Source organism: Typopeltis vanoorti, chromosome 15 (genome assembly GCF_054136105.1).
Source record: "Typopeltis vanoorti isolate ZY-2024b chromosome 15, IOZ_Tvanoo_1.0, whole genome shotgun sequence".
NCBI lineage: Eukaryota > Metazoa > Arthropoda > Arachnida > Uropygi > Thelyphonidae > Typopeltis > Typopeltis vanoorti.
The window spans coordinates 93851351-93870149 of record NC_143563.1 but is presented as its reverse complement, the minus strand read 5'-3'; the positions used below and the strand labels follow the sequence as shown (position 1 = coordinate 93870149).

Below are 18799 nucleotides of genomic sequence, written 5' to 3'. Positions count from 1 at the left end.
AAGTGGTGGCTTTAGAAAGTATCAGAGAGAGAGAGAGAGAGAAGGGTGTAGGCAATCATCTCGGTGCCCAAGAACATTATACAATTACAGGAAGAAATTAAAGTGACTTTTTTTCTTTTATTATTTTCCAATGAATCATTAATGTCTTAATATATTAATTTTCTGAGTGGTGTAGTTTTATATGAAAAGTTTTTTCTCCATACCAGTTGTTGCATTTTGAATAACATAGACTGGCATAGATGTCTAATTTGGGCATTAAAGAGATCTTTCTTCTTACTGGATTGGAAAAGTTCGTAGGTCACATAAAAGTTCCTCCGGATACTCCGGTTTTTAATTAAAAAACAATGAAATTCAAGTTTCATTGTTTTTTAACTAATACTGTGAGACAATCTCACAGCATTAGTTTTCGAGTTCCCTTATATTTGTTTAGAGATAAAATCTGTAGTCTTACATATTATTTTTTAATTTAATATTCAGTTTATTCACGATTTATTCTGATTTTTATTAGCCGTTGGTAACTAGTATTTAACAAATTGCTGCATCAATGTCATATGGAGTAAATCAGCATCATAAAACAATTCCTTTATTATATAATTATAAAAAAGACTTTCAATTTTATAATTATAGAACTTTTATGCATAGTTTAATATGTACTAGACTTCTAATTTATGAATATTTAATATGGACATTTAGTCATACATTTTATAAAAAATAAGAAAAATTATAAACTTATTTAAAAATCTTTAGGAAAAATATTAAATAATTGCTTTCTTCTTTTTTTTAAATTAATTATAACTTATACACCAATTTTTAACTTACTAATGAAACTCCTAAATTTGCACACCCATGTAACGCAGAAAGCGTTGCATATTTTAATTAAAATAAAATTTAAAATTAAACATTGTATACTTATTACACTCTAGGTTAATTAACTGCATATTTGCTATTTAATGAATATTGGCTATTTATTTATTTTTTTTTATTTAATGAACAGTTTATTAAATAATTATTACCTCATTTGTAATTTATCTTTTTCCGTATTTTAATTATGAAATGATAAGTTGGAAAATGAAACGTCTGTTATGTAAATATGAGTAATCTTTTGTTTAAAACATGTTATTCTAAGCGATGTAATGTTTTTTGTAAATTTTGAAAATATCTTAGGGGAATGGTGGTATTTAAACTTAAAAAAGTAATAGCATACATAATATAAGCCTAAAAATAAACTATTATGAAAATTTAATAAAAAAAAAATTAGGTTTGAAATTCCCCTCCCAAATAAATAATTTGGGAGGGGAATATGTTTAGTATATAATATGTTTAGTATATCAGAATCCCGGTGTGGTGTTATGTGTGTCGGGGAACTGAGAATGGTGATTTATATAAGTCCTTTTTAGGACTTCCATGGGAATGAATGGCAATGCTGTAGCCAATGAAGTTTTAACTGAGGCTCGGCTATTGCCGTTACCCAGCTATGATTAGAGCTTTTAGCTCAATAACACCCCCATCCACATAGATTTTCTTCATTCAGATGACGGGATAAAGAGTCAAGGACTCAGTCCATCGTCCAGTTCTTTTAAGAACTTATGTGTGCAGGTGGAAAATTGACCGTGAGATGCGGTGATTAATACCCTTGGAGGGTAATGGATGGCAATGCTGTAGCCAAAGAAGTTCTAACTGAGGTTCGGCTATTGCTGTTATCCTCCTGCCATGATCAGAGCTTTAATAGCTCAATAACACCTTATCCCTACACTGTCCTCTACAGATAACGGGGAAGATGAAAAGCATTCTTGCTTCGCCCCTTTAAGCCGCTCCTTATAAGGACTATAAAGTTATGTGTGCGATAATTTTTACATTTAGAAATTTTTGTTTTGCCTTCCAGGAAAAAAAAAAAGATCCAATAAATAGAAAAGAGATTATTAACTCTGCTTGGAGGAATGCAATTTGTTCATCGAACAGGAAGATGCTTCATCATTTCTTCCAGTCCGTATGAAATGATTTTCGTGTATTATAATAGCCTATCGAAATTCATAATCTTATCCACATAATTAATAGAAATTTTTAAGACTGGACTTCGTTTAATTTCTGATTACATTCTTGCTCAGCATTTTTAATGAGCAAAGTTTACTGGTGGAATGCATTATGCTGATGCCCATAAAGAAAGCTGTGTTGTCGTATCGATTTCAACAATGAAAGTCACGTGACACACCGTAATAATTAACTTAACAAGTACCATCTGGCTTATTATGAAGTTGCATTTTGCTTTTCACAGTACCTTGATTCTGATTGCCATCTTTTAAGAGCATGCACACCCACCCACCCAGTATCTCTTCTGTAACATTCTTTTAAAATGTCTTTTGTCGTCAGCTCGGAGAAAAACAAAAACAAAAAAACTCAATTATGTAGACGCTAATTGAAGTCATTGCTAAGGGAGAATGCGCATAGTTGGCTAGAGGGGGGGGGAGTTGGTAGATGAGGGGAGGGAAAGGATGGAAGTCGAATAGTAGAAGCACGAAGTAATACCCTATCAGTAAAAGTAATTTATCAAGTAATTGGCGAAGACAGAGCACCTCCGTTAGTCGGTACGACCGAGTCCTGTATGCCTTAGGGCGCCTGCCGTCAGAATAAGAGAATGGAGAATGACAATAAAGAATTAATAGCGGGCATCACATCAGTCGGCCAATGAGGTAAATTGGTTTTGTAGGCCCCGAGAAGTTGGGAATAAAATAGTTTGCAGAAGACGTAATGTTCTACCATACTACGTGATTATAAAGTACAGTGGGGAGGGGGGGGGACTGGGGAGCACTAGCTGATAGGAAATGAAACCACTCAGAAGTATGTGAGAAAATGGGGTTTTACATTTCTTTTTAATTGACTAGGTTTTGTGTGTTTCTAAAAATCAGTTTCATAAGCATTTAATGTATTATTTCTATTTCGTGTTTTGCACAGGTTTCATTGATTTAACATCTGCTAACATAATTGTCCAGTTTTTATCTTCAGAGGAAAGAGAGTATAAAGGGGATAAAAAAGGGAAGAAATCTGATAGATTTAGCGTATCATGTAAACGTATCATTTTTTTTTTTTTTTTGAAAGTTGGTGGTCACTATGGAAACAGCAGGTCAATCTTCAAAAACATGGAGCTAGCGAAATTATCATACTTTATAAAGCATTACATGGTATACGTTCGGATATAGTAGTGTGTGACGTCACAGTGCAACAACTATTCATCATTTCAACAATCACCGAAAATAACAAACTTTGATAATGGGATTATTTTCTGATATGCGTTTGGCTACTTGCTTTTGACAACAGTCTCCTTTTCTTTTTTTTTAATAAGAACTACTTATTTATGCATGCTTCATATTTTATGTTACAAATCATATTTTAGTTATGCAAATTATGTTAATAAGGTTTTATGATCAATAAAAATATGTTGGAAAACATTACTTAGTTGATCACCAATGCATTTATTCGCATAAGTGATGCGAGAGTCTACTTCTGGGTCTGAAATAATCAGAAACTTCTGTATCTCATTAAAATTATTTGCTCCAGGCCTTGGAAGGTATTTTTTAATTTTTGTGGTTTCTGTTTCTGTTTGTTTAAAACATTACACGGATGATTTATCCATTTTTCGATTTCAAAATACGGATTGAACGTTTCATTAGCTATCCATATCCCCCCTTTTCTTCTTCTCCTTTTAGGGACTTAAAGCTTTTTATTTCAGAAAAGTCTTGCGTCATTTTGATATTAATTAGCAAATTCAATTTTTATTGCGTAAATATATGCACTTTGTTAATTCGCTATCTTAAAAGTAAATGCTATTAACTTGTTATACATTAGTATTAGTTAAATAGTAAATATGCTAACCCAGACTAAGACTAATTCCCAACTTATTACTAAAGATGATGTGGTTTACATAGTTTGTACTTTATTATGAAATAAAATCTAATAAGAATAACGGTAATAGACTATCGTTCATATAAATGAAAACTACTCTATCTATGGAAGTTGTTTGTTCATAGAGTATTTTTAAATTTTACGTAATATATTTTATTGTACTAGAAATAGTAATTTAAAGTTTATATAAAAACCAAAATTAATTTAAGATTTCAAATGGTTTGGAAAACATTTAATTAAAGAAATATACACACCTTTATCTATTGTATATAATCAAAATATATTAAAGGGAAAGTCATTAAGGAAGTCAAAATTATTAGATGAAGAATGTCATTTTTATTTATTAGATGAGGAATATCCTTTTTAGGACTTCCAGGGTAATGAATGGCAATGCTGTAGCCAGTGAAGTTTTAACTGAGGCTCGGCTATTGCCGTTACCCAGCCATGACTAGAGCTTTTAGCTCAATAACACTCCCCCCCCATTCACGACTAGAGCTTTTAGTTCAATAACACCCCATCCATACAGATTTTCTGCATTCAGATGACGGGATAAAGAGTCAAGGACTCAGTCCATCTCCCAGTTATTTTAAGAACTTAAAGTAAAAATTAGATGAAGTTAAGAACCTTAATTAAACTAATAGTAATGAAATAACATTGTTTCAAATAATTAGAAATTTAGTTAAATTGACAAACCACGAAGCAGAACTAAAAGTATCTACTCAAGAAAGCATTCTTATTCCAACTATATGCCACATTAAATTAAATCTACATGTTATGAAAAGTAATTAAAAATCTTCTCAAGCCTGAGCCATCTATATTATAATATTAATATATTTTGGGTAAAACCTCCAAATGAGTTTCAGAATAAGTTTGCAATATTATTTTTCTTTCTTTAATTAACTTAGCAAAGTAATTAATGTTTATTAATATTCATTTTACTTTTTTGAGATATCTTTTCATAGAAAGAAAATATTTTATTAAAAAAGCAAAATTTCTAAACACACCATAATATAGATCAGATATATTTAATACTTATAAAAATTCAACTTTAACATTTTGCTAATAATAGTCTAGATAATAATCTTTCATTAATGAAATTACAGAAATTTTCCTGCATAGTAATTCTCCCTTTTTTTAGTTAAGTTATATCAGTGTTCCCCTGTCCCTCCGCCGTTTCCTTCGTTTTGCATTGGTCTTTTATTCTAGTTTTCTATTCTTCCTGCGTTTTTATTCTATTAGCATGGCAATGCGTGCTATTTGCCATCCATTCATTCACTCAAGAACATTTTTCCATTTCTCTTCACTTCTGAAATCAAAATTTTTAAATGATCTCATTTCAATAGTGGTTCAACTTTTCGATTTTGTATGTTTCAGATGCATGTTAAAAGTAGTTTTTCTTTTATATACACTTGTGCTAGTTACAAAATTTAAATCTTATTGTCCCATATGGTTCTGTTTATGCATTATGTATCGTGTGCAAGTGACTGTTTATTTCCTTCATTTTCTTGAAATTTATTTTAATTTCCATCTGATTGTCCACTAATCACGTATTTTGTCGCTTTTCTACTGATATGTCCATATTAAATTGGTGAATCCGTTGGAAATAAAATATTACTTTCTTGTAACTTATCTTCTGTCTTAAAAATTACTAGATCATCTACATCGCAATTAGATTTATTGTATTAATGATTTATCATTTAATTTCTTATCTTTTAGTTCTCATATTTCATCCATTAAAATATGAAATAGATATAAGTGAAATGGTCAGGGTGGTTTCGTTATTTCAATTTTGGTTTCATTATTGAAATAATATATTACACATTCATTATGTGTGTAAATATTTTGCTAATCTTCATTACATGTGGATTTTCACTAGTTAGAATATTTGTGATTTTTATAATATTATTCAAATGTTTTATATAAATCTATAAATTACATAAAAAATTTGGAGTGTTGTAGTCTATTGATTATCTAGTAGCTTGTTTTATGCATATATCGTGTCCATGACTTCCAGATAAGAATTTGTTGTTCATTTTAATATCAGAGATTCATTTATAACTTCTTGAATGTATTTTGTACTGATCATAGAGTTGATAACAGATCACCCAATATATAATTATCGGTTCTGCTTAAAATCAATCATTTCTTAAAAACTGCGGCAGAATTTTTTTTTATTCATCTGTTTATGACATATTTCGGTTAAAACATTAAAATGTAACATTTTCATGTTTTACATCGATTATACTTCTTTTTATTAGGCTTATTTCTTCTAAATTGTATAGACTAAAGATTTACATAGATCTACATATTATATTAGATATAATATATATAATATGTAGAGCTATGTAAATCTTTGGTCTATACAATTTACATATATATATATATATAATATATATATATATATATAATATATATATATATATATCTATGTAAGTCTATAGTCGATACAATTTAGAAGAAATATAATATGTAGATCTATGTAAGCCTATAGTCTATATAATTTATATAGACTATAGGCTTACATAGTCTATCTGTTGTGATTACAGTGAAGGTAATATTTATAAGCAGATTGCTCGCCCTGAATGGGCATGGAGATTATGCATCACTAAAGGAGGCTAATATAGCTTTTGGTCTTCTATATTTGAATATGTCCGTTGGATCGTATGCTGCAGCTTGCTGAGCCAAATCGTTGGGATGTGTGGACGTCTTTAGGAAAAACTTGGTTGTTAAGGATTGTAGAAAAGAGAAAATATTTGTGTCTCTGTGGAGTTGATTGTTTCTAACATACCACGGGGTGTTCAAAATTATTCTCAAGCACTTGTTCTGCACTCGCTGTATTTTGATAATGTTAGCATTAGAGGTGTGGCTCCAGGCCGGAGAGGCATAGGTGATTATAGGACGAATTGTCATCTGGTATAGTTGCAATTTGATTCTGTTACTGAGCTTGCTGTTTCTATTAATTAGCGGATAGATCTGAGCTATGGCTTTAGATGCCTTTGTGCACGCAGACTTAGTGTGCTAAATATAGCTTTTTTTTGTCGAGAATTACACCCAGGTAATTTGTTTCTGTCTGCCAGGGAATTTTAGTATTGAATAGTAACACATCTCCTACAGGAGACATTGGCCTTTTTGAGAAAAGAACGGCTGAGCTTTTCTGGAGGTTGACTTCCAATCTTTAGAATGTTTTCTTGAAGCTTTCTTGTAATGAAATGGGGTCTGAGAGATCTTGTTAGTATTGCCGTATCGTCCGCATACAGATAATAACGATAATAAGATGTGGCGATGGGAGGATATATCTTATATCTTAAATGTTCTTATAAGAACTGGACGATGGACTGAGTCCTTGACTCTTTATCCCGTCATCTGAATGAAGTAAATCTGTGTAAATGGAGTGTTATTGAGCTAAAAGCTTTAGCCATGGCTAGGTAACGGCAATAGCAGAGCCTCAGTTAAAACTTCATTGGCTACAGCATTGCCATATGTTACCCTGGAAGTCCTAAAAAGGCTTATATCTTAAATCTGAAACTGTAAGTGATAATAATTTAACTTTATATGGATTAATAAGAGGTGTCCTAATTTTATTTTCAAGTGTTTTCTTCCATATTCATCTTGTTTGTTATTATTTTCAAAAATTATTCAGATATTTTTTGATCAATATTTTACTTTTTAATAAACGATAATATTTTTAACATAATAATATGTATTCACGTTTCAATATTTTTGTTTCGAAAATTTTAGTTTTTTCAATAATTGATATGTGAATGGTTAAGTTCCTGTCAGCTGATACTAAAACTATGACATCACTTATTCCTTCCGTCTTAATTTCTATTTGTTTTATTAGTCTTAATATAATGAATGACCTTTTCAAGGTATTTCTTCGTATTGTTTTATGATTTTTATGTTGGTAATGTTTAATTTATTCTCATTTCAATGTCTGTATAAAACTAATAATTAATTCCATTTTTATTTTACACTAGTTTTATTATATATTTGATGTATTTGTAGTATTATCTGGTTCCAGTTCGTATTTTAATCTCTAAGAATAATAATCATTTAATTAGTTTTATATGGACAAAAATAAATGAAATAATTCCTAAAATAAATATAAAACGTTTGTAAAAAATATTTTATTTCTGTTTTCTTTTTCTATTTTTGCCTCTCAATAAAGTAAACACGAATAAATTTATTGTAGGCTGTTTACACCTTTAATTGTAATGCATGATTCCTTCTTTTATTTCACCCTTTTTCAATTTTCAATGAAAATTAGTAAAAATGGTTTTCTTGTTTTCCCTTCAGCTTGAACTGCAGTGTTTATTGTGTATGTTTTTTATTTTATATATATTTTAAAGGTTTTAAGAGAAGAAAACTTTCATATATTTTAAGAATTTTATTTTAAGAGAAGAAAACTTTCATATTCATATATTTTATTTTAAAGGTTTTAAGAGAAGAAAACTTTCATATATTTTATTTTAAGGGTTTTAAGAGAAGAAAACTTTCATACAACAAAGCTTTACAACACATAAAGGTCACAGAGAACAAAACGAAACAGGGAAAACCTTTAATCTAAAAAGCACACATAAAAAATAATCACGTGAATTCAAACATCAATTTCATAAACAACTTAGAATCACTAGACAACTAATATTCAATTGTTCAACACGCTTTCTCTTCAATAGCGTTGTTGACATCTTTCTCCATTACCAGCTAATTCTTCTCGAGTGGTCTTATCTCTTGAACACAGCCAAAAAGGAAACGCATGCCTCTTTCCAATGTATTGAATTGTTGTTCTGATGAAATTTCGATTATCAATAATTCTCTCGCTTTGCCAGCGTCAAAAAAGCGCGTGACTTCTAAGTGCCTTGACCAGTTAGATATTTCCTTTATTGGAAACACTCCCTCTTTCTAGAGAGATTAGTGAATCTAATGGTTTCCAGTTAAAATTCCATTGTGGGCTCTGTGAAATTCAACTCAATTTTATCTATTAAATACAATACTTGAATTAAGGAATCATTGTGATGATAAAGTAGTTTGCGTTTTAGGTACTTAGTAAAACTTCAAAGATAAGATTACCAGTTTTTCTTATGAAAAAATTTTTTCAAAAAAATTTTAATTTTATTTGCATTGGAGATATTCAAAAATGGAAAGACAGAAAAATTCAAACTATTTTCTCGAAGAAGCATGTCTCCATGACTATGAGGAACAAATAATATTATTAAGGTACAGATAATCTCAGTTGCACTAATGTGCATATAGGTTCAAATGTGAGATCAATGGATACAAGAAATCGAATTTAAATGGAAGAAATTCAATTTCATTGGAAATTGTACACTATATTGTGGGACAGTTAAAAGAATTTCATGGCTCTATTTAACCATATATTCATGGGTCGCATCCATCGTTCAGTGAACGATGTTAAAAATATCGTTCACTGATTCTGTTTTGAGAATCTGAAAGCAGAATTTAACTGTTAAGGACAACAGAGGAATTATAGTTTAAAAAAGGGATTAGAGTTGCAGATTTACGTATTCCATAAGCGAATAAAAGTTGCATTTACTTGATAAATCTCGACATGTTTTCAATAATCAGATGAATGATGGTATCTAGAAGCAGAAATGATGCATCTTTCATAGAACAGAATTTACAAAAACATATCTATTCATATTTCCATGTGTACTGTTCTTCAGAATGGCTATCATTATTCCTGCCTTTTAAATGTTGTTGAAAACTCGAACCATATTTTTGTCCTCTTTCATGCTACGCATCTCTATTCTCCAGAAAAAGATTTCCTTAGTGTTCTCCGAGATCTCCAAGCGTTCAACTTCTCTCTTCTTAACCCTGTGGAGCTCGCAGCTGATCTGACAGATACATGCAAATTGTTTAACATAAATATTCTTACATATATCCAGTGTATAGCTTGGAGGTCATGAGTAGCTGCGCATGCATATATTACGAGTGATATTCCACACTGTTTATGCGGTCGGTTTTGGTTTAACACGTGTTATGTAAAGGTGTGTGATATTTCACAGTAAATTGTATCTGAGAGATACCGCGAATCCGATGTCAGTATAGTATTGGTTTTTTTGTTCAATAATTTCTAGATTGTAACTGAAAATAAATAAACCATCATGTATTATATTTGCAGTTTTTTTTAAGTTTTATCGTATTTTACTAGTACATTTTACACATACTAGTGATGAATGTATCTCTCAGATAAACGCAACCTACGGTGCAATTTTTTTCGACCGCAACCTCCGCAGGGTTAACCACTTGTATTTTTAACAATTGTTTGTGGAATTAATGTAAAAATGTATTAACTCGCAAACAAGCAAAAATATTTGGAGATGTCGATTTTTTTCTCAAATGTACTAGTCCATTTTTTTTTCCAACCAGGGTAAGGTAACAATATAGTTAAGATAATTCCATTTATGTAAGAAATGACATCTTTATAAAGTCAAGTATAATGAAATGTATTTTCGTTATATCAAGGTGGCATGATGAGAGTAACATGAATTCTACGATTCCTCAATTTTTATTACCTTATTTGCTGAAGTAAATGTAAATTTACTGAAAGAATGTGGGGTGGGGGCCGGTTTTTGTGTCATAAAAATGAAACCGGAGCATCCGGAGATAACCATTCTAAAAGAAGGAAAGCAACAGAAAAACGTTTCGAGTCTTTAAAAACTCATTGAATAATTTATCCAATAGAATTCCGAAGGCAACACAAATACTGCAATATAAATTTTGCGGCTCAATCAATACATAAACAGTTAATAGGATTGTCGCACATTTCGGAAACACATCTTATATGCAGCATTTGAGTTTCTTAAAACTAAAATGTTGTATAAGTAGTACTGTTTTATCTACTTTAATTTCATATACGGATAAATTCAGAAAAGATAAATTCTAAACCGCTGCTGTTTGAGTAAACACTAATAATAGCAATACCGATGTCAGTATAGTTTATTATATATATATATTTTTTTTTTAATTTTTTTTTATTTATTTGGTTAGCAATAGCGTATACTTTAAAAATAACCTATCAAGTCAGCAGAGTTTTGAATTACTTGATCTTAAAAATAAGGAACTATTTCTTTGTTTTACTACTAAAATCGGATTGTATAAAGCTGAAAACTTTTACACTATTTTAATATATATTGATAGTTTTCCAGTAATCTTTATTTTGCTCATTGTGGTTTTTTGCGTAGTAGTCGCTATCTTTATGAGTTACCATGTCTATAATTTGAATTCGGAAAGATTTGTTTTTATCTTATTGACTGAATTCTTGAAGGAAAAAGATTTAAATAAGTAAGGCAGTGGTTTCACATTCAGTGATGAATGTTACATTTGAGAAAGTCTGTATATTCTAAATGATTTTTTATCACTGTGAGATTATCAACGTGATTAGTAGATGGTTAAAGTTGTTTTAAAAGTGAACTAAATAATGTGTATTTAAAAATTATGCAATAAATAAGTTATTTTCAAAATCAAATTATTTTTGATAAATATTTTATTCAAAAATAGATAACATGCATCATATTATTGACACCTTATTTTTATTTGTATAATAAAATATGAGTTTATTAAAACGCCAATTGATCAGCGAATTGGAATTATCGACTGTGAGATGCGGTGATTAATACCATTGGAAAGTAATGGATGGCAATGGTGTAGCCAATGAAGTTCTAACTGAGGCTCGGCTATTGCTGTTACTCTGTTACCTTTATATAGCTCAATAACACCTTATCCCTACATTGTCCTGTACAGATAACGGGGAAGATGAAAAAGCATTCTTGCTTCGCCCCTTTAAGCCAGGACTTTAATGAGCGAATCCTGCTTATATATATCTATAAATTATGCTGTTTCACAAATCTTTGTTTGATTAAAGCATTTAACAAATTTCTTCCTTATTCATCTTTACATGTAACGGCGAAAAAATTATGAACACAAGATTTAGCAGTGACATGTATTAAACATTATTTTTTCTAATAACGAAGTCTTCTTTTTTTTTTTTGTTTCTTTTAGCAGGCCATTACAACGTAGTAGTTCTTTTGCATATCCCATAAAGAAATGAAACAGCAGTACTCTTCAGGTTTGTATTAAAATTCTAATTCATCCATCTGTCTGTTTTTGTCTAACGCGCACGAATGCATACCATAAATGCCAACATTTCTTACTTCTATTTCTAAGTATGGATATGCTGGTATTCATAGTCAACAAATTTCATTTATTCGACTTCTATTTGTAGGAAATGAAACCGTTCAGCAACATCTCCCAAACCATGGAAACGGAGATTATTACGAATGAGAGAAAGAACGAAAAAAAAATTCTATTTATTCAGCATTGGATCTTGGGAGAAAACTGGCCCTTCCTAGCCGTAAAGAACTGAGACCAACGTCCATTATAACCTGTTTTAAATGGTGCAGTAGACCTCGCGCTAACTAAGAGAATACATGAGTGGTCAATAGACCAGGAAACCACTATGAAATGATGACATTTAAAGGTACAGTCACGTACTGAAAGCGGGTCTTCCTACATGAACGTGTCAGGTGCAATGTCATCGCTGTTTGTCTTACACCAACTTTGGCGTTTGTGCTTGAGTTAAGGCATTTTCACCAGAGACATTTGGGTGATGTTTACTTTAGAAATACTGATTTGCTCAGGAGTCACTATTACATCAGCGGGTCTTAGATTGTTCCTACACTTCTCTATGTTTCGCATTCTAAGTAAATCTCTTCTTTCCTGGATGTATAATGGGAATTAATAGTAGGCTTATTTCCATTAGGCTTCATATTAAAAGTTTTCACACATTCTACCTTGCTGCTTATGCGATACAAGCAATTATATATTCATGAGGAACGTGTGGAACAGAACAGCGTACTCTCTTATTTACGAGTACTTTGGAAGAATAAACAAAATATTCCTAACACATGGAGCAAGCTACCTCATGTTCTACAGCGCAACATATCCCTGTAGGCTTACTTTGCTATTTATTAAACATTAACTTATAACATTTGAGAATCTGAGGGGGAAAAAATTATTATTAGATACTCACGAGAAAATATGTGGTGCATTTTCCTTACTATATTGTCAATGATATTACGTTTATTATTATTTTTCTATTCTCAGCAGATAGAAATTCTCTTAGAGACGCCAGTTAACAATGAAGGCCTTTCCATTATTGTAATGACTGTCGATGTTTTTATTATTGTGTTTTCATTGTTGTGTTGTGTTTTCAGTTGCCAGCGAATAATTCCATTGTTCAGTGGCTTTATGAGACTACGGGAATAAGAATTAACTATCCTATTCTGGTGAATCTGGTTTCGAAAGTCTCCATGATACGGTGTAGATCTACGCTTAAAATACAGAATTTCCATATGAGGTTGGATATCGCCAATTAAAAAAGCTGCTATAAGTGTTGTGGACTGCTCTTACTGTTTATGTTTTAATTGTAGTATGAACTATGTCACGTTAGCTCGAAGTATTTCTACAGCGATGTCGGAACCCATTAAAAGGTTTCAGCTACTATGGTAGCAAAATCTTTTACTACAAGTGCAAAGACTAACCAAGATTGATAATTAATATTTATGTAAATTAATTGGAGTGAGATGAAAAATAAATCATATGAAAGTTTTAAATTAAGGAATAATAATAAGAAAAAAAAAAGACTTGGATCTAATTGTTGCTTAAATAGTAATTGTGAATGAAATTGAAATTTTACCAAATTCGAAAATTATCTTTGCCCACCGGCAAGAAATTTGAATTTAAATGAAGATAATGGAAAGAATGCTAAAAGCGAGTTTAATATGGCATGATTCAAAAGCTTATTTAAAGTATCTAGGAGTTCTTTAGAGTTTAAGATTGTCTCAGCTATTTTAAATTTCCTCGGGACATGATCATTAAAATACCTACCAGTACGCAATCACGCATGCGCAGAGTCATTTTTGTACTCCTAGGTTCGTTTCTGTAAACAGTTAATGAATGTGAATATGAAGATTGAATCACAGCATTTATAGAATTCAAAAAAAAAAAAAAAGCTATTTGCAAGACAGTTTTGCTTATTGGCTGAATTGAACCAATGAGTATTAGCTTAGCTATTGTTAAATTTAACTGAACGTTCTCTTCTTTTCCAGTGGATCCATGATTACACAGGAGGGTGAGGGTGGATAGAGAATCATCACTGTGGTTCTGGACTGTGGTGATATTTTTTTGCGACTCCCATCCACTAAACGTTGTAGATTAATACCGTAGGTGGATAAAGGATATTTTGTATTAATTTATTATTCTTTTTTATTTATTTTTACATTTGTCTCTGCAAAATACTAGATACTGCCATACTTAGAACAATTCTATTTGGTCGTAAACATCGGTTTTTAAATTCTCTTAAAAAAAGAGAAAATTATTCCACTGAAAGTTTTCTTCCACAAAGCCTTCGGTTTTCATCCTCTTCCGAACAACTTGCTGGCTTAAGAATGTACAGCGCAAGTTCACACAATATTTTGACATCATAGGCTCTCTATAAGTGACTTAAGGGATAAGGTAATCTTTTAAAAATAGAATCTCTTATTCCAGTGGTTCTCAAACTTTTTAGCACTGAGCCCCACCTGACAAAAGAAAACACTGTCAGCGCCCCCCCCCCCTGCCGGTTTTATTTATCTAAATAGAAGCCATACTAAATTTGACGTTTTATTGTTTATTTTGTGTTTTCTACATACTATTTTGCAGTTTTTGACAGAAAATAATTAAAGTATCACAATATTAGGTCTACAATAAAAATTAGTTTTAACACTTGCAATTAACCAAAATATGTATTGAAATGAAACAATATTTAACTAACAAGTATTTATTTTTTCTCTGTAAAAATCAAACATTTAAATGTCAAAGTCTAATGTGATGAATGGGCTTGCTTTTGAGAACAAAGTTTATCAAAATGTAATATCAGAAATGGCCACTCTAAGTTCTTTAGCAATATTTAGTCTTGAACGATACTTTGACTTCATAGCAGCCAAAGCAGAAAAGCCTTTCTCTCATAAATAAGTTGTTGCGAAAGGAATAAGGATCTTCAGTGCTTTTTGGCTCAAAGTTGGGAATTTCTTGCCAATAAAACCTGTATCATCAAACGTTTTTCTTTCTGTATTTTTATTTGTTATTTTTAAAACTGATTTAGGGCAGTTTTAATTTTTATCTGTAAAAAAGATAAAAATTATCTCCCCCTTTCAAGTTATTCGCGTTCCCCCCTGGGGGCCTCCCCCTACAGTTTGAGAACCACTGCCGTATTCCTTTTAAAGGGAAAAGTATTAGAATGTAATACAAAATTTGGTTTAGGGATTATAATCCGGAATTGGAGTTCAGAAGAAGAGAATCCGAAACTAGGGTATAAATTGCCAACGACCACACACACACACACACACACACACGTGCAATACATTGGCTTCACAGCCTTAGTCGCGTCACTGTATTCCTAAAACAATCCAAAACCAGTGAAAACACATTCTCCTTTTATTGTCCTCTTAAATTCTAAATGAGGCATCAAATAACTTTTCATCTCTCTCTCTCACATATATATATATGCGCGCTCGCACACACACACTAAGTACTCCTTTTTCGTCTTTATTTGAATTTCTGTTGACACAGTCATTCTGATGTGCCATGTATTTTGTGAACCGTTTTAAACTCTTGTTCCGGAAGGATTCAAGTTCAGCACTTCGCTACTTTTAATGTATCCTATTTCTATAATTTATGGTTTACTCGTGCAGTTTCTTTACTCTTTGAAAATTAGTAACCGTGACCGATGTAATCTCTTTCACGGTTCGTCGTCGAAAACACTTATTCGTATATATTCAGAGACTTAGTTGCATCACAGAGGTAAGATCAGATTCATTTAATATATTATCGACACACACTGCGATAATACAGTTTCATTTTAGTGATGTTTATATTCAAAACACGGTAGAATAGAATCTGTCCGAGTATTTACTTTCATAATATTTTTGTCTAGAATCGCTTCCATTTCTCATCATAAATACAATAAAAATGTCACATTTCTCTACAGGATCTTCCGTATGGAATACTAATTTAATGTCAGTTTACCGCATCTTTTTTGTTGTTTTACAATTTTTTGTTTTAATATTTTGCTGTCTTATTTTGTAGTTAATATTGAAAATTAGCTACCGGAATCTCTATAGAAGCGCTTACGAAATCAGTCATCTATTACTTTTATTTTGGGGAAGAATTTCTTCTTCTTCACGCATTAGATGTGATATCTGTTGCGACCATGATTTCATCTTCTTTAATGGTATCTGTTAGTCTTTTTCTAGGTCTTCCTGTTCTTCTCTTATTCTTTGGTTTCCAACTATAGATCTGTTTTATTATTCTATCTTCACTTTTTCTAAAAAAAGTGAAGATAGAATAATTTTCACTTCACTAAAAACAGCTAAAACCATGAAAGGTGTGGTTCAAGATTGGTTTCAATAGGATAAACCGAAAAAGAGGGGGAAATTCATCTCTAAATGAGAGGATGCTTCAGTTGAAAATGCCAACAATAGGTTTAGGGCATGCGTCGATTTCGCACTTATACTATGGAGTGGTTTCTTCAAGATAACTCAGATTAGTTATCTAAAGATAAGTTCAGATTTCTAAAGATTGCGGAAAAGAGCAACAAATACTCATGCATTAGTACGTATTTTTAATTAGAATGTTAGCGTTCACTTTATTCGTGCTTTTTCATAGCTAAAGCGACTTGAAAGACCATTTAGGTTCGAGAAAAATTCTACATACAAAAATATGCTTTAAAATTGTTTAGTCCATAATAATGCAAATACCCTAATAAATCTCATCATTCTCCCCGGCATATTTCCGTAATTACATTTAATTATGCATTAATGCTTTTGTTTTGTTCTGGAAAGATTATTTGATATGTAAGTGGACAATGTATTGCACTGATTATTGCTTTACACTACATACTATCTTCTGAAGAAGGGTGCACGCACACAGTGTAAATATTCATGAAAATAATAGGAGGGGACAAATTTGTTAGTTTATTTCTATAAGAGATTTAAGAAAGATAAATCACAAAATTAAAGGTAAAGCAAGTGTCGGATAATACTAGACACAAATCGTAATTCTCTTTAGCAGTTAAAGGACAAATCAATATATACAAAATAGCCGAAGAACACAACTGCAAGAAGTGAAACAAAAAGTGATAATAAATGCAAAAGGATAAAGGTAGGGAGAGAGAGAGAGAGATTCATCTATTTTTTTTTGACTATCAGCTCTTTCACAGTTGACTTCTTTTCTTAAAGAGGATTTACGAGAATAGACTTTTATTCACATTATGGAATGAACCATAAGACTTTAGTAAGTGTATTTGGGAAGGATTAAGAAGATAACGTAAGCAAGGGCTAAACAAGAAAGAAATAAAGAAATCAAAATTAGTTTACTGTTTTTCTGAATTTCAAATGACAGATCTTATCATGAAACTCAACTGTTCGATTGAAATGAATGTGGAGCTAAAGGAGAGAAGATTTATTTCATGGGCATGATGATAAAACTCTTTTTAACATTAAATTTTTCTTTTGTTGGAAAAAAAAATTAGCAGATGAATGATTTTAGTCTTATGCGACAATTTTGCAAAAATGCTGAGCAAACGATTCTTCAAATTTCTGGATACTTAAGGTTAGTAACAGGACTACACTGAGATTTTGAGATTGTAACAAAGAACGGGTTAAAAGAAGTATCTGATCAAATACTGGATCTCAAAGTTCAGAGGAGTGAATAGATGGCACCACTGGTAGAATAATATTAAAAATGAAGCTGTTGAAATAGAATCCGATCTTTAACATTCAGAGATGTGTAAGCACAGCTAATGTAGTTAACTCAGGAAGAATGAAAGAAAAAGGATAAGCAGAAAAAAAAAAGGATTAAAAAAATCAAAGGAAAATACTCAAACACAAATCATTTTCAATTGTCAGTTCTCTCTTACAAAGAATATAAGCTTAAAAATGTCTTATTTTCTGGGATAATTTTTAATGAATTACAATAACTAGAATACTTCCTATGTAATTTATCTTTTATATTAATAAGATTCTAATGTTTAATGTTTGTTTTCATTTTTAATTCACAGAAATGACGACGATTTATATAACAAAGAAGATCTCATTTTATTGGTAAATAATTGGGATGTAGATGCTAACTAATCGTTTCCAAAGAGATGTACAACCTCATCTACACGTGAAAAACATGGCACGGATGTGAAACATGCAATATACAGCAGTGATTGGATGGTCAGCAAACTGCAACACGGATGGCGATTGCAGTAGGCCTATCGAAATTGTAAATATATGAATGTCTTTCGGAAAACTGTATACACAAGCCTGTTCCTTCATGTGTGTGCCGTTTTATTGTGTGAATGAAGATAATTTGGTGTATTTTATTTCGATAGTTCTCCAATGTTTTGAAATATTGTATATAAATAAAAAAACTATTTTAATCGGTTTCTTTTGTTGGAGATGAACAAACTTAATATGGGTATACAAGTCATCTTGGGAAGGGGGGAGTTAATGAAAGAAGAAATAAAATTACCTTATTGGCCGAAACTTTTTATTTGTTTTAACTGTGCTGTAAGTGAAATGTAGACAGAAATGAAATGAAATACGCATGGTTTTGCTATCTTTGTTTGATACATGCGTTTACTTTAAATCAACTCAAGCTACATACTTAAAACCAATATAATATAATAGTTCTGAATATTCTGAACTCGCACTGATTTTGGGAATATTTCATGTAATTTTTATTAATTCTTTTCTCGAAATATTCTTGATTTCCAAATTACTTTAGTGTGTGTGTGTGTGTGTGTTTGAAATAAAAACAATACCAGTTAATTTTATAGGTAAAGCCTTTTATAAAG

The 18799-nt window shown here is 31.1% G+C and overlaps 1 long non-coding RNA gene across 1 annotated transcript; it reads left to right on the top strand.

The window, feature by feature from the left end:
- The first annotated feature begins 23 nt into the window (after positions 1-23).
- Positions 24-18387, top strand: LOC150098990 (uncharacterized). The gene is made up of 3 exons (XR_016549553.1): positions 24-102; positions 11920-11986; positions 18017-18387. It is a non-coding gene; the product is annotated as an uncharacterized LOC150098990 (long non-coding RNA).
- The last annotated feature ends 412 nt before the right edge of the window (positions 18388-18799 follow it).